The sequence below is a fragment of the Poecile atricapillus genome, chromosome W (assembly GCF_030490865.1).
Source record: "Poecile atricapillus isolate bPoeAtr1 chromosome W, bPoeAtr1.hap1, whole genome shotgun sequence".
In the NCBI taxonomy this organism is placed as follows: Eukaryota; Metazoa; Chordata; class Aves; order Passeriformes; family Paridae; genus Poecile; species Poecile atricapillus.
The window spans coordinates 87,502,136-87,525,086 of NC_081288.1; the positions used below are offsets into that span (position 1 = coordinate 87,502,136).

At 44.1% G+C, this 22,951-nt stretch overlaps 1 long non-coding RNA gene across 1 annotated transcript; it reads right to left on the reverse strand.

Annotated features, from left to right (window-relative positions):
* Positions 1-1,514: 1,514 nt before the first annotated feature.
* LOC131592519 (uncharacterized) lies at positions 1,515-21,987 on the reverse strand. Its single transcript, XR_009280639.1, has 3 exons — positions 21,826-21,987; positions 17,991-18,034; positions 1,515-1,749 (listed from the first exon to the last, which is right to left on the reverse strand). It is a non-coding gene; the product is annotated as an uncharacterized LOC131592519 (long non-coding RNA).
* Between the last annotated feature and the right edge of the window lie 964 nt (positions 21,988-22,951).

Consider the following 22,951-nt stretch of genomic DNA (forward strand, 5'->3'; position numbering starts at 1 on the left):
AGTTTTTTTCAGAACACTATTGTCCATCTCCATAGCTTTAACAGAAAAATATTTCAGTTTATAAAGCATCTCCTTATTCTCCCCCATCTAAAACTTAACTCTTTTCTTCACTGTCTTTGATGGTTTTATGATGTCTTCTTCATGTTGATTGTCTCTCTCTTACTCTGTCTCTCTGGGAAAAAGGAGTAATCTGTACATTTTATCTAGGTAGTAAAAGAATTAAAGTCTTGGAAAAGCTGCAAGTGTTCATGGTGTCAGGTTTCAGTCCAGCAGCAGAAACTACAAACTAAGCCAGGCCGGCTCCGTTTCTCTCCCTCCCCTCCACCCTCTGCAGCGTTGTCCGGCCTGGAGGGGGGGAGGAGGCCAAGACAAAGCCTTGTTACCTTTTCAGAAGCCGGAAACCAAAGAGAGCAAAAGAACTCTGGCTTTACATCTTAAGATGGTGTTCACAAGTTGATCTCACTTTTCAATGGTCAAAACTGCTGTCAATTCTTAGAAATGACCAAAAATTGGTCAGGAGAAAAGACTCCCATCAGCCACCAGCAGTTTCAACTTCCTTAGCTCCCAAAGCTATCTTAAAGGTAAAGTCACCCCATGACACCATCAAAAGTTAAAAAAAAAAAGGCTTTGTGTTGGTCCAGACGTAAATTCCAGTCTGGAATTCACAACAAGTTAATACTGGTTTCTGGCTCACTAATGGAACATCCACACATCTTCTGAAGTGCTGGCAAAGTAGATAGACTGATGTTTGTCCCTATGACCACACTGAGAAGCAAGTTGTAAATATATGTCCAGGTAGAAAATGGAATTTTTTAAAAGAAGTTATAAGAAGAGTACTCAGCATTTAGAAAACATTCACTGATGTTGTATTTATCCTTATTCCTTTTCCATTTTTATTTTATAATCAATAAATTACATTTCATTATAAATTTATGTTAACAGCCATAATTTAAAGGAGTTACTTGTGTTTTATTTAATTTTATTGAACATGTATTGTCTGTTCTCACTGTACTGTCTTTTCATGAGGGTCACAGGATGTCTAAAAGAAAGAGGGCTATCTGCTGCAGGTTAGAAGGCTGGTTTAGCCACTATAGAAGACTTTCTAAAATGTTTTCACATGAAAAAATATCTAACTTGATAGCCAAATTCCAAACAACTTTCTTTTGTCAGGTTTCTGGATTTAAAAAAAAGGTGACTAATTACTTCAATAAATAATTAAAATATGAGTGTGATTTATCTCTAGGTAGGTGTGTTGGCTTTGCATGGCCTGATTTTTGGTAGTGGGGAGGCCACAGAGATGGCTTTCTGTGAGAAGCTGCTAGAAGCTTCTACCATGTCCAGCAGAGCCAATCCCTGACAGCTCAGATGGACATACTGCTGGCCAAAGCTGGGCTAGAGAGCTTGGTAACACCTCTGTGATAACATATTTAAGAAGAAAATTGTCAATGCTTCAATGGGGATTCCAGGAATATTTTCAGGTCTCAAAGAGACACAAGCAGTTGATGGTTGCTAGAAAGGTATTTATTGTATAAAAGTATCAGTCTCAAAGGCAAAGAGTTTAGAAAGTTAAAGTCCTTACAAAAAGCTTTGGCATAAAGTCCCGAGTTCTGAGCAGCAGCTCTCTAGTATAAGGTCCTGATGTTCAGGGTAGCAGCTTCTTGGCTTGGAGTTCTGTTCTCCAGGGCTGCAAAAGCTGTTGGTGATGATGATGGTGCTGATGTTCTTCTTTGGATGTTTCTTTTCCGATCCCTAATACAGGGAATTAAATTCATAAATCATCCAATCAGCTAAAAACACACTTCTAAAACAATACTTTCTACACCAATCTGAACTTAATTCTAACATGTGAAAGCAATGTTCTTTTTACCTAAATCTTATGTATAGGGTATTATCTGTTTACGTGAGCAATCCTATCTGTTCTATTCAAGAATGCAAACTATATTTTCATTATGTCTAGAGCTAAGTTGAATCTGTGAAGGGTATTATCACTGAACTTTAAACTGGATAATAAGGCTCTTCACTAGCTAACACAGACTCTTAGGACACTTAAGCTATATTTTTACCTACTTAAAACTAAAACCTACACTTTTACTCTATATCTGTTGTTTAATATATTTTAATTCTTTTCTCTCTCTGAGGAGCTCAGGGAGGCTTTTATTTTGGATTCCATCAGAAAATCAAAACAAAGTGGGCAGTTTTTTTCTTCTAGTCAGAGAAGAGGAGGAGGTGAGAACATGTGAGGGAAGCAACATGGAGACACCAAGGTCAGTGAAGAAGGAAGGGGAGGAGGTGTTCCAGGCACCAGAGCTGAGGTTCCTCTGCAGGCTGTACCCCTGTGTTGGGAGACCGCCAGCTCTTCACCACTCTTCACAGAAGTAATCGTGAATGCCACTTTATTTCTATCTTTAGCACACTTTATAGGGTTTTACAGGGTCCGCGGGCAGAGCGAGTTACTATTGGTCAGTACACACAGGTTTACATTCTTGTCTTGGTACACAGGAACATTGTTTTACTTTCTACAGGCAAGTTTCAAGGATTTTAGCCTTTAATATTGTGGCTTAACTCAAAGGCTGGTTTGTGCATACAGGCCTTTACTAATATATAAAGTATAGCAACAATTCCCCCTTTCTCCTTTTGCACAAACCAGGCTTTGAACAAGATAACTTACAACTTAACCTATCATTTTAATTAACACTATAAGTAAAGTCCGCCCCCTTCTAGCACAAGAGACTTTTAACTATCTAGGGATGTTTCAGCTAGCGAGCTAGCTTCCCATGGGTTCACTATCTTTTTAAAGCATGTAACTTATTCTATAGCTGTTGTAGTTGCTTATGGACGGAAGCTGAACGACTAGCAAGATTCAGACGGCACATGCCTCCAAACCCTCCACAACTATGTCTTTGTGCCAAGAGTAAAAGTCAATTGCAGCTTGGTCTTGTAACACTGCAAGAAATACACTACGCACACAAATGAACTTTTAGAGATGCTTGCACTAACTCTTGAAGGGGGGGGTACTTATACCTTATACTAATATAATAATTGCTACACACACTAAATTCCTTATTATAACTATTATCTATCTACTTTAACACACGTGCTCTTGTATATATGTAGCTTAAGCGTGAAAGCAATTTGTAAAAAGGGTAAACACACAACTAAAATTTGTTTCATGCACAATTAGACAGAGTTTCTGCACTTTTTCAGATCTTCACAGGAATTTTTCACAAACAGACTATGACGACACAATTTAATCTTGAAACATCTGTTGTTCCTGTGGTGTCAGCTGGCAGCCGATCAGGGACTGACTGAGGGCATCAATGTTCTGATTGTTCTTCAGATCTTTTGTGGCTGGTTTGGTCCATCGGCTAGGCACCCACAGCGGTCCAGCATCTGTGGAAACACAACTGTAACCACGCCCGTTAAATAGCAATGGACTCGGTCCCTCCCAGATACCTGTTTTTGGGTTTTTGTAGTATATTTTAACTTCTGGGGTAGCTTGCATCTTTACTTGACTATTGTGAATGACTACTGGGGGTTGCTCTAGATCTCCGACTAGACTGAGGAAATTTAGAGTGAATAACACTTGCTGCAATCGAATGGTAGGGTCTAATTGTTCTGGTGTTTTTTGTTTATTCAAATACTCTTTTAGGGTTTTATGGGCTCTCTCTACAATGGCTTGTCCAGTTGACACATGGGGAATTCCAGTTACATGTTTGACTCCCCATCTTCGTAAGAACTGAGAAACTCGTGTTCCTACGTATGCAGGCCCATTGTCTGTTTTTATCTCTTTCGGAACACCCATTACAGCGAAGCATGCTACCAAGTGTCGAATTACATGTATGCTTTTTTCTCCTGCTTGTGCAGTGGCCCAAACCATTTTTGAAAAGGTATCTACTGTAACATGTACGTATTTGAGGCGACCAAATTCAGGCACATGTGTTACGTCCATTTGCCAAATTTCACAGGCTTGAAGACCCCTAGGGTTAACACCTAAGCCTAGAGTGGTTCCATATTGGCTACACTGTGGACAGGATTTTACAATGCCTTGTGCATCTGTTAAGCTGATGTTAAATTGTCTCTGTAAGGCTTTTGCGGCTTGATGAAAGAGCGCGTGACTCTCTCTTGCAGCTGCGAAAGAGTCTCTTGGTGCTGCTACAACAGGACTGACAAGCGTGTCAGCTTTTGCATTGCCTTCTCCAAGACCTAAATCTGTTTGATGACTGCGGATGTGAATGATGCAGCAGGGCTCATTTCTGTCCTCTATAGCTCTTTTGATTTGAAAAAATAGTTGACACAACCGCTTATTATCTGGTGGTTTGATGAGAGCGTCTTCAATGCGTTGTACCACTCCTACCACGTACAATGAATCTGATACAATGTTCAGCTTACTGTCTCGCCAATGAGACAGTGCCCATGCGACGGCTGTAAGTTCTAATGTCTGCAGTGAGTCGTGTGCATCTCCATCTATAACTTTACTTCTCCAGCTCGAGTCTTCTCGCCAGGTACAGGCTGCCTTTTTCCGCCGACTTCCTGCATCTGTATACACTGTAAGGCCTTTCACTGGCTGCTTCACGACCTTGGGCTGTTGCAACCACCGCTGTTTCAAGACAATCTGCAGGCGCGGGTCGCTAGGTTGCTTGTTGTGTACAGTTCCTGGATAGCTGAGCAGCGCTAATTGAATTGGTTCTGAGTGTCTCAGTATCCACTCAAGATTCTCTATTGTTATTGGTAGACTGATATGTTCCGGTTCAGCACCACTAATCTCCACTATTCGTGTTCTCGCCTTTTTGATGAGATAAGCAATTGCTTCTGTCCTTTGCCAAATACTCATTGGTGGCGTATATGGTGTAAAAATCCACTCAAGAATTGCTAAAGACTCTGCGCATTTCTTCGCTGATTGCACCAACTGAATCTTCCTGGCAGGCTGCTTGGCACCTCGACGGCTCTTAGGTGGACCTTCTCCCCCTTTCTCCTTTTGCCAAGCAGGCCACTGGAAGATGATAGCACATGGTGCAACAGAATGGTTACAAATCAGAAGTCCTAAAGGCACATCTGGCAATCTTCTGTCTGCTAGTGTCGAAAGCAGTTTCCTCCCTAAAGAAATGAGACGGTTCTTCTGATCTGTAGAAAGAGTAATTGGAGTTTGTGGATCTGTACCTTTTAAAAGGCTCATTAAGGGTGCTATCTCATCATTTCGGATGCCGGCAATGGATCGTACCCATTGCAGATCTCCAACAAGATTTTGTACATCATTAAGGGTATGGATTTCAGTGGTCAATTCTAATTTTTGTGGGTGGACTGAAGATGTCAGAATCCACCCTAAGTACTTCCATGGGGCTTGTTTTTGAATTTTTTCTGGGGCAACCACCAAGCCTTTTGCTGCGAGCTGGGCGGTGATAAATGCGAGATCTTCATTTTGAAATGGATCACGTTGACAAAACAAGATGTCATCCATGTAGTGATAAATAATTGTCTGGGAGAGCTTGTCTCGCACAGGTGTCAGTGCCCAGTGCACGAACAGTTGGCACATTGTTGGAGAATTTTTCATCCCCTGTGGAAGGACCACCCACTCAAATCTCTGAGATGGACTTTCTTTGTTGATTGATGGCAAAGTGAAGGCGAATCTCACTGTGTCTTCTTTCTGCAGGGGTATCGTGAAGAAACAGTCTTTCAGATCTATGACTAGAAGATGCCATTCTTGTGGCAGCATTGTGGGAGAGGGCATCCCTGGTTGTAACGCGCCCATCGCCCACATTTGGTCATTTACCTTGCGCAGGTCATGCAGCAATCGCCACTTTCCAGACTTCTTTGGGATGACAAAAATTGGAGTATTCCATGGGCTGAGCGACGGTTGGATATGCTTTGCTTGTAGCTGTTCCTTGACAAGCTCATGCGCAATTGCTAGCCGCTCTTGGGATAGAGGCCACTGCTCAACCCACACAGGCTCATTAGATTTCCACTGAATCCTTGGGGTTGGCGGCCTGTCAGCAGTGGCGACTACTGAAAAGGTGATTGATTGGGAAGAGTTAGTGTTGCTCCGAGCTGGCTGAGAACATCTCGACCAACGAGCCCTCCAAGGCTTCCAGGCAAAGGCATGACGTATGGACACAAGGTGGTAGTTTGTCCTTCAGGAAATCGAAACTGGATCGGGTGTACACTTCTCAGTGGCGTGGAGTATCCTCCTACACCTTGTACCGAGCTTAAGGCTCTGTGGAGAGGCCATTCTCTTGGCCACCAAACTCGGCTGACGATGGTGACATCAGCTCCTGTGTCTAGCATCATCTTGACTCTTTGCTGCTTTGATCTGTGGCACAGGGTGATTTCAATTACTGGTCGGTGATACATTTGTTGAACGAGGTTCACCACTGTGTCTCCTGTTGACCCAAATCCTTTGGCTCCGCATCCAGGAGCACTTCGGAAAATGTCTTTCTCAGTTGCCACCTTTTGAAGTAACACTAATTGAGCAATTCTTGTTCCCTTTTTGATTGTAAGTGGAGGGGCTAGGGTGTAGGCACACACTTGGATTTCACCAGTGTAATCAGCATCAATAACTCCTGGGAGGACAATAAGTCCTGCAATTCCAGCGGATGATCTTCCAAGTAACAAAGCGCCAAGTGCACTGGTAGCAGAATAAACAGGTCCTGTAACTCCGGTTGGGATTTTGCGGACACTGGTGTCGATGAGTGTGACATCTACTGATGCTGCCAAATCGATTCCCAGGCTTCCTCGGGTTGCTGGTGGGTTGAGCTGCTGAATAGAGTTGGGCCGGCAACTTGTGTCTTCGCGCGGCGACTCCCCGCGCTCTTGATCGCGTTTTTTGCAAACTGGCATGCAGCAGTAGCATGAGTATCTGCTTGGCATCGGTCACACCACACAGGAACTTGGCAGACTTTTCGGAAGTGCCCCTTGCTGCCACATCGAAAACAGATGGCTGAAGGTGTGGCAGAAGGTTTACGTCCGCTTCCTAGTTTACTAACGGCAGCAGCAAGTAGACTTGTGGTTGGCTTGATGGCTTCTGCAACAGCATTGGCTACTAGCTGTCCTTGCTGTGTTTGATTTACTCGCAGGGCAATATCTAGCATGTCTCCCACATCTGCTTGCTTTGGGAGTGTGGCAAGGATAGGCTTTATCTTCGAGTTGGCATTCTCAAAAGCTAGCAGTTTAAACATGTTCTGCTTTGCCTCTTCAGTGATGTCATTCTGAGCTTTAAGGGCTGCTGACAGACGATCGATGAAATGAGGATATGGTTCCGTGAGGCCTTGCCGTATTGTTGTGAAGGAAGGATGAGGTTTAGAATCAGGCACAGCATTAAAGGCTTGACGGGCGAGCTGTGCAGACAAATGATGCATTGCGAGAGGGTAGTTTAGTTGTACGGTTATGTGACTGAAAACTCCTGAACCAGTGAGCATGTCAGGATTAAGTCCATACAATACATCATTTTGATCTCGAGGTCGATTAGCTTCTAGGACTGCTAACCTCTTCCATTCCTTCTCCCACACCATAAGCTGTGATGGAGTTAAAAGCAGGCGTGCGAGGTTCTGGCTGTCTATGGGACTGTTAACATCAGAAGTGAACAGCCAGTCCAATGCAGTGTTTGCAGCTTCGGATTTGATGCCATTCTCAGTAACTGTCTTTTTGGCTTGCTGCAAGATCTTCCAGTCGTGCTGTTCATAACGTGGATTCTGCTGATCATACAAAATGGGACAAGCAACTGCCCCTGCTGCTTGCCACTCTCCTTCGAGGATTGCATCTCGAATGATGCCGGACCACCTCTGCTGTGCTCTGTGTTTTCTGTTTTCTTCCTCCAAGGTGATAGAACTAGAACAAGGTTGTGGCGTTGACAGTGTTTCCAAAGGTGGAGCAGATGGTTCAGGACGCAGCATATCCTGTAGCTGTTGGACTGACTCTGCTCCTTGTCTCGGTGTTTGCTGCAGAGCTGCCTTCTCCTGTTGAGGCTGTGCTGTATTCGCACATAGGGTTTGTTCAATTCGAGCTTGGAGCTGCTGCACGAGCTGCTCTATTTGTTGTTGCCATCCCAGTAGCTCCTTCTTTGAAGCAGCGTTGTCATCAATTGGCTCTGCTCCAGCTGCAAGCTGTCCGTCATCGGAGTGCATAGAGATATCGTCGTCGGGGGGGAGAGGGATGTCCTGCGGTCTTCCCCAGTGAACGGTAGATGGCATCGAAGGGTAGATCTTTGCTTTGCACTTTGCGGCTCTCGTTTCTGCTGACGTATCAGGCTCCGCCTGGCTGGAGCTGGCGCCCGCTCCTTCCGGGGGAGCCGTCATTTCTACATCCGCATTCGGTAGGGTAACTTCCGGTTTGGGCTCCGGCGGCGCGGTCGGGACCGGGGGGCGCCCTGCCGGCGCGGTCGGAACTGCATCGGAGCACCCCTGAGATTTTAGAAGATCCGACACGGTGCTACACTGCCTCCCTGTAAGCCCCTTCGCTGGCCGGACATGCCCCACCCCGAAAAATGCACTCAAACGGCTCGCAGGCTTGGCAGGAGGTGCCTGCGGCGCGTCCGTCTCGGGAGGCGTCATAGCATCTAAAGCGGCTGCTGCTACTGAGGATACTTTCTTCATATCGCGTAAGGCATTTAACACATTTTTCCATACTGAACCGAGGGCTATTACTTCTTTACTCTTTTCCATGATTGCCGTTTCCCACATCAAATTCCCAACCTCTATCCATTCTTCCACTGCAAAAAGCAGTGAGGGCACTGCAAAATGCCCGCGATCTTTCGCCCATATAATGAGCTTATCCAGGTCCTTTTCCCGGGCTGCTCCGCCTCGTTTAACGAGGATGCTGAGAAGCAGTTTTTCTGCCGCTACAAATTCCACATCCATGCTAGCGGCTCGGCGGCAGGGGGGAAGGGTGCGACCCTTCTACCACGCCCCTGCCCTCGGACTCCCCCAGCGACTCACCCCCGTTGATTCGCAAGCCGCCTATCTGGTATCGATCCAAGGCAGCGTCTATCTGCACTCAGATCCGCTCCACCCTCGGTCCGAGGCTCCGTCCCACCGTGTGTGGATCCACTGAAGCCCCCCTGCCCGCAGGGTGTCCCGTTCAGAGTGCCAAATGTTGGGAGACCGCCAGCTCTTCACCACTCTTCACAGAAGTAATCGTGAATGCCACTTTATTTCTATCTTTAGCACACTTTATAGGGTTTTACAGGGTCCGCGGGCAGAGCGAGTTACTATTGGTCAGTACACACAGGTTTACATTCTTGTCTTGGTACACAGGAACATTGTTTTACTTTCTACAGGCAAGTTTCAAGGATTTTAGCCTTTAATATTGTGGCTTAACTCAAAGGCTGGTTTGTGCATACAGGCCTTTACTAATATATTGTCGCTGCCCGAATCGGCCTCTTTTGCCTCGGCTAGCTGTGGCCGATGTCAGCGGCAGGAGTGGGGAACCAGGCTAGCACTGCGAGGCTCAACCTGGAACCTCCAGAGCTCCTCTGCGCTCTGGCGTTGGGGCTTACAGGGCGACACAGGATGCGGCGAAGGGAGAAAGAGTGCTCAAACTCCTCCGATTTCCCAGGAACAAGTTTATTCCAACAGGTGCGGGGCTGGGATCACAGGGGAGAGGTCTGAGCCGAGACCCTGGGCACCCCCATGCGCCAGGTTTTAAGGACCGTGGGCGGCTCGTATGGTGACCAATGGGACAACAGCAACGGAGGGGTTAAGGGTGGGGATTACAATATGCAGGACCAATGGTAGGGACCCGGGGGGGGGGAAAGCAACTGTACAATCAATAGGGCGTCGAGGAAGGGATGATAGGCAGGGAAAGAACTGGAACAAAAGGTGGGGGTTCACATAGATTGACAGGGCTTAGGGGCAGGATTAGGGTGATGGATGGGGAACAATCTGGAAAAATGGGAGGGGTTTACCATGATGGGCACCTGGGGACAAACCATTCTTTATGACCGGGGAGCAACTGGGGTAAACTACCTCTGAACTTAATAAAACCAAGCAATATGGGCGGCAACAATATATAAAGTATAGCAACACCCCTGCAGCCCATGGAGACCCATGGGGGATGCAGAGATCCACCTGCAGCCTGTGCGGGAGGTGCTCACACCAGAGGGGGTGGATGCCTGGAGGGAGCTGTGATTCAGTGGGAGACCCAGTGGAGAGAGAGGGCCCTTGCTTCCAGGCTGGAGCAGCCTGTCCTTGGAGGGCTGCACCCTGTGATGTGGATGCTAACTCTGAAACAGAGAGCACAGTGCCGGTGGAAATTGCAGGCTGCATAGCTTTCTCAGTCTTGCCTGAGAAAGTGGCCTGGGAAATCATGGGGAGGAATTAAAACAATCCTCAGAGATAGAAAACAGCCTTGCAGGTGTTGTTTGTCTGTTCCTTGTTTTCTTGCAAGAGAAAGTCGAGGGGTGGTGAACCCCACTGACCAATGATGGTGATGTGTTAGTTTACTAACCAATAAGAGTTTTCTGTACTTTCACGTATCGGTCTATAAAAAAGACCTGAGGCAATAAACCAGGGAGAAACTTCTCCAGCTCTGACTCCACGAGAGAGTCTGTGTCATTCTTTCGCCGTTCCTAATAGAGAGACATCTGGTGACCTCCAACGTGATGTGCATCTGGTGACCCCCAAGGGTCAGTGCAGCTGGCGGTCGACGAGCCAGCTGCTTCCCCCACAGAGGGGTAAGTGAGAATCTCCTGGGCTCCTCTGGAGGGAACTGGTTTTTAGACCAATGGGATAGTGGGGCCCTGCCAGTGAGCGGGCTTGGAACGGCTTATCTTGGCGAAGCTAGAGCTTAAAGTCCCAGGTTAAGCCACTGCGTCTGCGTAATTTGCATTCGCGTGCCATCAAGATAGACGGTTCTCACAATGAAGAACCGCAATTCAACTAATGATCAGCTTGTCTTCTCTGTGTGGCAGGACGCCTTGCCCCGCATGGGACTCGGTATTCCTGAAGATGCTCTGCGTACTTTGTTCCAGTGGGTGAAAGCGCAAGGTTTTACTGTGACTGTTGATAATGCCTTTGACCTCGAGATTTGGCTGTCAGTGGGAGACCGCCTATGGTCTGAGTTAGCTGCAGGAGATACCAGTGTGTGCAGCTTGGCAGCCACCTGGGGCGCGCTCTTTAAAGCGTTGGAGTGGTGCCAGTCTGGGGACAGTAATGCCGGGATGGAAGATTCGGATGCCAGGAGTGCCTCTTTTGTACACGATGAGAGACTGGGCGATGGGACCGAGAAATCTCCCTCTCCAGGAGAGTTCAAGTACCCGTCACCCGCGGAGCTGGGCACGCAAGTTTCATCAACAGAGAGGCGGCAGGGGAACGGAGACCACCTGTCCTCGCCTGCGCCTCCGTCTGCGGCGCCTTTACCGACGCCGCGAGCATCGCCGCGAGCGGCCGCGGGGGGACCCTCGCTGTCGATGGTGTTCTTCAGCCCCCCCCGCGCCCTCTGCATTCCTTTCTCCTGTGCCGCAAGGGACAGCACAGACGCCCCTGCTGCAGCCTGCCGGCACGGCGAGGGGAACAGCCCCCCCGCGTCCATCTGCAGGACCCACCAGTGCGGCGGGGGGGGGGATCAGCTTTCAGTCCCCCCATGTCCAGCCGCGGAACCTGCGCATGCGCGAACCTCGCCGGGACACCCATCGCAGCAGCCCTCATCAGGGGTGTCCCCTCCGGCCTCTGCACCGCCTCTGCACAGCCCCCTGATGGCAGCGACACCGCCCACCACGGCAGAGGCAGGCGTGGACTCTTCCCTCCATGCCCAGCCCGGCGCAGGGGGGCAGACAGGGCCACAAGCGAAGCTGCTGCCCGAGCCAGCTACTGCAACTTTGTTGCCAGGGCAACAACCACTGGAAACAACAGCAGCTGAGCAGGAGCTTCAGCAAACAAGTACAACTTTACATTGGAGTCAACTTTACTCCAACCCTGCAAACTTCAAACCGCTCAGCAACACAGCTGCAAAACCTGACGAACAACAGCAGCCTGAACCTGACGAAACAACCATCTCCACATCGCAGATAGCTTCCCTGTTTACTTCACTGATTGCAGAGAGCTGGGAAGCTTTTGACCACAGCCATGTGAACTCTACAAATGCCTCAGTCATATTTGAGGGGAAAATCCAATGGTCAATAAAAAAAAAAAAAAGGGGGATCAAAGCATTGTGAATTGCATTGTTGACTGATCTGTAAAATGTTTATAGATTTTGCATAGTAGAATTGAGTAGAGTTTCACTGGGTTTGGATCTGAGTGTTCTTGAGTTTTGTCACTTTAGTATTCTTTCAAACTTCCCTGTTGACAAGTGTTGAAGGACCCCCGAGCTGTTCACCAGTCTTCACAGAAGTAATTGTGAATGCCGTTTATTTCTATCTTTAGCACACCTTTTATAGGGTTCTACAGGGTCTGCAGGCAGAGCAAGCTACTATTGGCTAACACACACAGTTTACATTTTTTCTCTTACACACAGGGATATTGTTTTGCTTTACTCTCTCTTCTGCATGAAGGTTTCAAGGACTTTAGCCCTTAATATCACGACTTATTTCAAAGGCTGGTTTGTGCATACAGGCCTTTACTAATATATAAAATATAGCAACAATTCCCCCTTTCTCTTTTTGCACAAACCAGGCTTTGGATAAGATAACATACAACTTAGACTGTCATCCCATTAACACTATAAGTAAAGTCCATCCCCCTTCTAGCACAAGAGACTTCAACCATCCAGTGATGCCCCAGCTGGCGAACCAACTTCCGATGGGATCACTATCTTCTTTCAGGGCATGTAACCCATCCTGTAGCTGTTGTAGTTGCTTATGGATGGAAGCTGAATGATCAGTAAGATCCAAGCAGCACATGCCTTCAAACTCCTCACAACCATGTCCTTGTGCTAAGAGCAAAAAGTCTATACTAACATAGCAATTACTACACAGACTAAAGTCTTTATCTTAAACTATTATCTAACCACTTTTAACACACGTGCTCTGGTATATATGTAGTCTAAGCGTGAAAGCAATTTGCTGAAAGGGTAAACACACAACTACACTTTGCTTTATATACAGTTAAATGGAGTCTCTACACTTTTCTTAGGTCTTCTACAGAATTTCTCCAGCACGATTCAGTCCTGGAATGTTCACTGCTCCTGTGATGTCAGCTGGCAGCTGATCGGTGACTGAGGGCTTTGATGTTCAAATTGTTCTTCACATCCTTCTAAATCTTAAAACAAAGGATAACTGAAAAATTGGTAGAGACACAACATCATAATAACAACATAGAATTTCTGTTGGCAACTGTCTGTATAGTGTTCAGACACAACTGTGTCCTGACAGGTCCACTTCTGATCCATGTCTGGAGTACCACGGCTGTGTGATGACATCTCTGTTCACTGGATCTCGTGTGTTCAGAGGCACACAGTCTGGTCAGAAGAACAGGTGACCTTTCTGAACCTGCCAACAAAACACAGACACTTCTCCCTTTGAAGTTAATAAATTACACTAATTAAATGCTTTTAGGGCATCAATCTCCCCCGTTTTCTTAAAAAAAACCAAAAAAAACGAGATGTACTTCTGTTATAAACATCAACAGCAACACAAAACCATATACACAATTAATAAGAACTTATACTAGTTAAAAATCAATTAAATCTTAAACATTATTAATAGGGTATATAATATAAAACTGCTATTAATTACTAAAACACTGCACCAGCATCCCATAGTTTGCAAACAAACAGAAACAACAAAAAAATCAGTGAAGGATTGGAAAATCATCTCCGGAAATGATTCTCCAAGCCCACTTCAAAATTGATCCAGCTGTCATATTAATAGGGTCAAATTGTTGAGTCAAAAAGTGACTCAAATACTCTTTTGGTACAGAAAACATCTGGATCTGTTGGCAACATTCCATCCAGGTAAAGTCAAGGCTTGGCCAGGGCCTGGCTTTAAACTGGAAAGATGCCTCTTAACTCATTTCTAAAACAAGGTTCTCAATAGTAGCAGCTATGAGATGCTTACAGCACAGCAAACTGTTAAAATGCATTTGTACAAAGCAAATGATCAGAAGCCTTAGGTACCAGACCAATTAAACCATGCAGCAGTTGGTTTAATCTGAGGCCTCCCCCATGGCAGCTGATCCTCAGCAATGGTACATCTTAAAATTCTGGAAACACTGAAAAATAAGAAAGCTATGAAAAACAAAAACTGCAGAGATTGCAACAACCAATAGAACTCTCGATGAAGTCAAGGGTGTCACAGATTGCATTCACTTCTATTCACAAGCAGGTGTTCACCAGTGCTCCATCACAGCTGTCTCAGCTGTGGCCGTCCTCCTGCCTCTAGGAAAACAACTATACTTTGCAGTTTAAACAAGTGTCTCCAACAAAACACAAAACAATTTCAATCAAACAATATCTAAACCCAACAATAATTATATATGACAAAAGGAAATAACAAACTTAACTTTAAAAGAATATCTAAGTTAGAAAACTTAAAAACATTCAAGCCTAAACATTATAAAACTTGACTATCCTTAATTCTATTAACACTTAATCTATATTAAATGAAAACATAACTTAATCTTATTCTGTTACTACAAAAAAGCAACTAAAAGTTTAATACATACCTTTTAAACACAATTTAACAATAACATGGATTCACTATAGAAATTATAAAAATGTAACAAATACATCACAATTCTATGTCATCTAGCTTTAAGAATAACCCACAATAACTGCAAATGTTACTAAAAATACTTATTCATAACAGGAATTTGCCTAGTATATGTTTAAATTGGTTAGGATTTTAAAGTGTAGTTTTTCTAGAGAAAAACCACCACAACATGGGATTTGGCAGGTTGCCATCCAGCTTTTATAGCACTTTTCAGAAGCATCAAGTCCAATTTTTAAACTAAAACCCAAAGTCCAAATTGGTATATATGCAGTTATATGTGTTTTATATAACAAAAGAACTCACATTAAAATTACCTTATTAAAATTGTGGAAAAAACAAGCCAATAGATAATATATACTTTTAACTTAACTTTGTCTTGTACAGTAAAGTTCTCTTAACTAATTATTTTTTAAACCACAAATCTCTTCTGTAAATAACACTAATTGGAAGAAGTTTTTCCTAGAAGCTGTAAATCACACCATGTTTTAACCTTAGGTTCTAAAACCAATTATTGCAGGGCAACTTCTGTTAAGCACTTTTTTTTTTTTTTTTTAACTTTCAAAGAACCGCAATAATTTCTCTAGTAAAACTCTAAAAACTGCAATTGCATAAACTCATAATTACTTAAAACACAAAATTAACTCTACAATGGTATATAAAAACATTTTGAAAACCCAATAAATCATGACTTTTTAACAAACTGGGTACTATCCCCCTGCTTTTTCTTAGAAAGGGAGCGGGGGGGTGAGCTGCCCACTCTGCTGCCGCTGCAGCTCTGCTGTTATCTTTCTTCACATTCTCTACATACTCTCGCAGAGAGGAAAAACGGAGAAAAAGAAAAAAAAAAAAAGCCTCACAAAGTTAACTTTAACAAATGCAGTTTTTTCTCTCAATCTCTCTTGTTGTTCGCTGATAGAGGAAAAAAGGGCACGATTTTACAAAAGCAGGCTCTCACGGCCAGGTGCTAACAACGGCGATCATGGCAGCTTATCAGCGTGGCCTTGGAACTTTTCTTGCGCTTCTTCTACCCCCAGTGTGCCTTTGTTCTCTGCGCCCACCTCGCTCCCCCATGTCCCCCTGGTTCGGGTGGAAACTAGTCTAAATTTGGCTTCTTTTCTTCCAGGGTGGTAAAGATGGAACTTAAATAAGATTGTAGTGCTAAAAGTGACTCCAAAAATGAAGCAAATAGTTCTGGATGTATCACATCCTGCCATAACTGAACAGATTCTGTTCGTTGTTTCAGCGTTCGCTGTGGAACTTTTTTTTTCTCATTATTTTCTTCTCTTTGACTCTCCCTCCCTCTCTCCATGGGCAGCATAGATAGGAGTGCTTGCCCAGCAGTTGGAGGTAAAGGCATCTGCCGCTGTGACGCAGGTAGAATTACGGGGCTCACAGCCTCAGCATATTAATTACAATTTGCAAAGTTTGACCGAGAGACACAGTGTCCTTGCTCTTTTCCGTAATTGCCGTTTCCCATATCAGAGCTGATATATCAGTCCGTTCTTGCACTGCAAAAAGCAGTGTGAGCACTGCAAATGCCCATGACAATTAGCCCATATAATGAGCATATCCAGGTCCTTTTCCTGGGCTGCTTCACCTCGTTTAATGAGGATGCTAAGAAGCAGTTTATCTGCCGCCGCAAATTCCACATCCATGCTGGCGGCAACCCGCAAGGGGGAAGGTTGCGACCCTTCTACTACGCCCTTGCCTGCCTGGGCCCCCCCCAGCAGCCTTACTTCCACGTCCAACCGCTCCGCGTATCACCGCGCTCAGGCTGCCAATCCGGTGCCGATCCAAGCCCGCGACGTCTAACGCCCAGATCCACTCCACTGACTCCAAAGCCCCTCTGCCCGCAGGGGTGTCCCTGTTCGGGCGCCAAATGTTGAAGGACCCCCGAGCTGTTCACCAGTCTTCACAGAAGTAATTGTGAATGCCGTTTATTTCTATCTTTAGCACACCTTTTATAGGGTTCTACAGGGTCTGCGGGCAGAGCAAGCTACTATTGGCTAACACACAGAGTTTACATTTTTTCTTTTACACACAAGGATATTGTTTTACTTTACTCTCTCTTCTGCATGAAGGTTTCAAGGACTTTAGCCTTTAATATCACAACTTATTTCAAAGGCTGGTTTGTGCATACAGGCCTTTACTAATATATAAAATATAGCAACAGACAAGTTAAGTTGTCAGTTTGAACAGACTAACAATGTTTTATGTGCTGTGTGTGTTAGTTCACTGAACTAGTTGTATTAGTCAACCATCAGGTCCTTGCAAAGAAAACAATCCTTAAACATCAAGAACATAGGCCAGAAAATTATTCTAAATCAGTGGCCATACAAGGTTCTGTTGAAGAAAACCTCTTGTGCTGTGTTTGTTCTCTTTCCTGCAAGGGCCCAGCAGGAGATTACAAACACTGCTTTTTTATTTTAAAACAAAAAGGGGGAATTATGGATGCTAACTCTGAAACAGAGAGCATGGTGCCAGTGGAAATTGCAGGCTGCATAGCTTTCTCAGTCTTGCCTGAGAAAGTGGCCTGGGAAATCATGGGGAGGAATTAAAACAATCCTCAGAGATAGAAAACAGCCTTGCAGGTGTTGTTTGTCTGTTCCTTGTTTTCTTGCAAGAGAAAGTCGAGGGGTGGTGAACCCCACTGACCAATGATGGTGATGTGTTAGTTTACTAACCAATAAGAGTTTTCTTTTCTGTAGTTTCACGTATCGGTCTATAAAAAAGACCTGAGGTAATAAACCAGGGAGAAACTTCTCCAGCTCTGACTCCACGAGAGAGTCTGTGTCGTTCTTCTCGCCGTTCCTAATAGAGCGACACTGTGGAATAGTGCCCCATGCTGCAGCAGTTTTGGGAGGACTGTTTGCCTGTGGGAAGGACTCACGTTGCAGCAGTTTTGGGAGAACTGCTGCTTGTGAGAGTGGACCCATGTTGGAGAAGTTCATAGAGAACTGTCTCCCGTGGGAGGGACCCCATGGCATAGCAGGGGAAGGACTCCTCTCCCTGAACAGCAGAAGATCTTGGGTGGAGAACTGACCAAACCCCCACACCCTGTCTCCCTGCGCTGTCAGTGGGAGGGGCTGGGGGGAAAATAGGTGTTTTAAGGGCTTATTTTACTTTTCATTATCTTCCTCTGATTCTGTTAGTAATAAATTCACTTTGTACCTTTAAGCTGAGCCTGTTTTGCGCTTGGAGTGTTTGCTCTCAGTCCTTAACTCATGAACCCTTCGTTAGTTTTTTTTCTCTCCTCTGCCCAGCTGTGGCAGGGGAGGGTGAGCGAGCAACTCTTGTGGGTGCCTGGTGTTTGGCTGGTATCCAAGTACAACAGGAGGGGACCACAGTTTCCTCTTACCTTCCTTTTGGCTAATTGCTCCAAGAAGACTGTATTAGGTGTATCTGTAAAATGCAATGCAAATGTTTTGTGGTGGTTTCATTCACAGACAAATGGAAATAATTTGTCTAAAAATTGTGTATTAAAATGTTCAAACAGACCTTGACACAGGCTAAAAGTATGCCAGCTAGCATTTTCTCAAACAATTTCTGGGCACAGCTTAGGAGTGTGAGTCAGGAACCATTCCCAATAGGCAGTAGATGCTTGTGACTATCCTGTTTTGAAGAATAAAAGGCTTTAAGAACAAGGGCATAAAACATTGTGCGACTACCGGCCACAATGCCAGAGAAGAGTCCCAGACATGGACTGTTTATATGTGGCCATTGAATCTTTTAGCTGAGATGGTTAACATCTAAGTACCTGAAGAATGGAAAAGTTCTGTTTTATTTTTTTTTTCAAAGAAGCTGTTTTAAAAGGCCTAAGGCCAAGAAGTTATTTTAACATACATTGTTATAAATGCAAAGGCAAATTTGGGATAAAATCAAAAAGAGAAATTTATTAATAAACAGCAAAGAATAACAATGAGAGAAAAAAACCACAATAAAAATGGTCAGCGCAGCGCTGGGTGGACAGGGTCTACACCGGAGGTGTAGGGTTCCCAAATCCACGTCTGAGCGCTCTCAGGCTTGGGGTTTTATAGGGATTTTAAGTCCTCAGGCTAAAATTCCAAGCAGACTCCATTCACCAAGTGTTCTTAATTGTTCGGTGAATGGATTTCCTGGCTTGGAAAAATAGACCTAACCAGTGTCCGGACAGAGTCTCCTCATATGTAAAGAGACTCTGTATGTATTTTAATTTTGGGTTATCAAGGCAGAAGTGGTGTGATCCGGGGTTGGTGCCGATGGAAATCTCGGCAGAGTCTTCCCTTTTGTTTCCAGTGATTGCATCTCCAACACTGGTCTGACAGGTGGGGCGATTCAGGACTAGCGACGGATACTTTTTTCTGAGGCTCGTCTTTGTCGACCTTGATTGTTTCCCAACAGAGATCTGCCGGGACGTTGGTCAGGTCCGGGGGTGGGTTCCTCCTCCGAGCTAGTCCTTTTGTTTTCTTGATGGCTCTCGTCCTGTCTATTTTCCGAGCTAATGTTTGTTATCTGGGTGTTGGCTGCAATCCTTTGCCTTTGGAGAAAAACTCCCGGCCAGGCTTGGAAAAAGGGTTTATGTACATCTTTGGATTTTTATTATTTTAACACATATACATCTTATTTATACATTTACGAATTTTTATTTACAAATAATTTATTACATACATGATTTTGATAATTCTCTCTGTCTTAAATCTTCTTCTTACTGGCAAGTCCATTAAAAGGGGAGTGGCAAGACATTTTAAATATGATATGATATTTTCAGATTTATTTAATCCATAGAAGTGTGGCTTTCATCAGCTTGTGCTGAATACAACAGTCCATTAGGCCATTTTTAAATTTCTGTCCTTTGCCAGAAGAAGAATGTCCAAATCAACTTTCTGGCCTATGAAGGTGTATCAATTTACCTTTACACCTTAAAAAGTGAAAAATAAAAATACCCAAATGCTTTTATATTAATCTTTTAAATTTATCCATAATGGTCCTCCCAGCTCTTGTATGAAATTGCACACCATTTGTTATCTGACATGCAGTTCTATATGTTATAAATGCAAAGGCAAATTTGGGATAAAATCAAAGAGAAATTTATTAATAAACAACATAGAAAAAAACAGAGAGAAAAAAACCACAATAAAAATGGTCAGCGCAGCGCTGGGTGGACCGGGTCTACACCCGAGGTGTAGGGTTCCCAAATCCACGTCTGAGCGCTCTCAGGCTTGGGGTTTTATAGGATTTTTAAGTCCTCAGGCTAAAATTCCGAGCAGGCTCCATTCACCAAGTGTTTCTGATTGTTTGGTGAATAGATTTCCTGGCTTGGAAGAATAGACCTAACTTGTGTCCGGACAGAGTCTCCTCATATGCAAAGAGACTCTGTATGTATTTTAATTCTGAGTTATCAAGGATGAAGTGATGTGATCCGGGGTTGGTGCCGATGGAAATCTCGGCGGAGTCTTCCCCTTTGTTTCCAATTGTAATAAATTATGGTTGTATTAAAAATTCGGAGTGTATATAAGAAAGATATGTTTTGTAGGGACAAAACGAAATATAAAGCATGGAAAAGCCTCTCCTCAAAGTAGGATGAGGCTTTTCTCCAAGGAGTTGCTGATTGCCAGCAACGCCCAAGATAACTAACCAAAACCGGCCCATCAACCCAAACAAACACACAGGACACGGACCATCAGGAAAACAATGAAACTAGCTCGGGAAATTATCTACCTCCGGACCCAAGCAACGCCCTGCGGATTCCAGTGGGTAGAGAAACCGATCAGTGGGAAAAAGACAAGTTCCAAAAGAAAGACTTCGCCAGACTTAAACATTTCTGTGTTGAAAAAGCAATCAGGGGAGACAAAGGAGGAAACCCGGCCGAGATACCCATCGGCACCAGCCCGGATTCCACCACCCTGTCATGAAAAACCTAACATTGCAACACACAGAGTCTCCTTTGCATATGAGGAGATTCTGGCCGGACACAAAATAATGTCATCATTCTATGTCAGGAAATCCATTCACTGGACAATCAAGGACACTTGGTGAATGGAACCTGCCTGGAATTTTGGCCTGAGGACTTAAAAATCCTATAAAACCCCAATCCTGAGGATGCTCAGACGTGGATTTGGGAAACCTATACCTCTGGTGTAGACCCCTGTCCACCCAGCGCTGCGCTGTTCTTTTTATTGTGGGTTTTTATCGCTGTTTCTACTTATTATTGTTTATTAATAAATTTCTCTTTGATTTTATCCCAAAATTGCCTTTGCATTTATAACACAATGATTGCTTTTGCAACACCGGGATGTTCAGGTCTGGCAAGGCCTATCTTTTGGAGCTTGTCTTTCTTTCGTCGATCAGATTGTTCCCTACAGGAATCTGCAGGGCGTTGCTCGGGTCCGGAGGCAGGTAATTTCCCCGAGCCAGCTCCATTGTCGTCTTGATGATCCGTGTCCTGTCTGTTTGTCCGAGTTGATGGGCCTGCCTGAGTTCGTTATCTGGGTGTTGGTGGCAATCAGTGGTTTTCCGGAGAGAATCCCGTTCCCCCCCCCCCGCAAGGAGAGGCTTTTTACATTTCATATTTTTATGTCATTGCAAACACATTTCTCTTAGTTATAACCTTCGAATTTTTAATACAAACAATAATTTATTACATATATCTCTATTATAAAACATGACAGTAAGTTACTTTCCCAGTGCCTGTCCAAAACAAAACTTTTGAGAGGATAAAGTCATATGAGGCTCAGATTAAATACAAAAATAATTGTGGCAAGTTCAGGAAGTTATAGCAGGAATAGTACCTGCTTCCTTTGTGGAGTTCACCAATAGTGAACTTACAGAAAAGAGCCTAAGGAGAATCTTTAGCCAGATTTCAAATTTCTTTCAATGATAGCATATAACTCATAATTTATCTTCCCTACAAAAACAATTAAGTCTGTTCTTACAGCCCTAATATAACAATACTGGGACAATCTACTTGTCCAGCAGAGTAATTTTAATCTATCACTGATTTATTTTCCTGATATATAATTGTCTTGGTTTAGGGCAAATTTGGGAGAAAACCTCCAATGTCCCCCCCCCCCCCACCCAGGAAGCAAACCCACGTGGCCCCTTTCTCCTGAAATCTCAGAAAGAGATTTCTCTGAGAGAAGTGGAAAAAAACTATTTAACAGGCAAAGCACTACCCAGCACAAGAATGAACAATATCAAATTACAAAACCTCTCACCGCTCTGAAGAGATGACAAATTCAGAGGGTCTTTCTCCTGTGGATGTTCTCTCTGTTATCAATCCCTCTGGTGCTGGAAAATGCTGCTGCCCAGACTAGGCTCACGGTAGTCCATGGGTGCAAGCTCCCGGTGCTCCCCTGAGTCCCCAGTCCAGAGCAGGTTCGATCCATTCCAAGGAAAGGGAAAGAAAACAGTTCAGGAAGACCTCTCTGCTTCGGCTAGCTGGAAAGCCAAGGCAATCTCTCTCCCTTTGTCTGTCTGTGCTGTAGTCTAAACCCCGTCCCGGGATGCCGGGGGGAGCAAGTACAGTCTCTGATAACAGACTCGGTGCTTCTTCTCCACTCACTTTTACTCTTCGATGAAGTTTTAAGGATACAAAACCTATTTCTGGTCTAGGTGGATGAATGGGGATACAATTTAACATCACAATCACCCCAGGACATTAATGTATTTGTTATATATATTTTATAGCCTAAATTAAATATTTCAAATTATCTATATTTTAAATTTACTCAGAATCACTTATAGAAAATATTTTAACAGAAGGAGGGCATGATATTTTAGTAAAAGCCTGTCTGCACAAGCCAGCCTTTGGTATAAGTGACAATATTAAAGGTAGTGTCCTTGAAACTCTCTTGGAGCAGCGAGAATAAAGAAAAACAATAGCCTTGTGTATTGAGAAAAGAATGTAAAACAATCTGTATTAACCAATAGAAGCTTGCTAAGCCCGCGGACCCTGTCGTACCCTATAAAAGTGTGCTAAAGATAGAAATAAACGATGTTCGCCATACTTCTGTGAAGACTCAGTGAATAGTCTGAGTGGTTTCTCAATAATCACTAGTGCCTTGCATAATCAAAAACTGACTGTAACATTCAAATGAAAATACTAGACCTTTGCCTTCTATAATTTTTCTTCCAGAGAACTGTTTTATACAAGTATACATTTTAAAAGATATATCTGCCATAGAATTCATATCCCTTTTTCATACAAACAGAAGCAAATTTTTAACATAGTAGAGATAATGCAAGTTTATCACTTAGAAAAAATTAAATTAAATAGTATAATTTCATTTCATATTAAATTATTCTTGGTAAAATATGCTAAATAATTAGAATAAGAAAAAA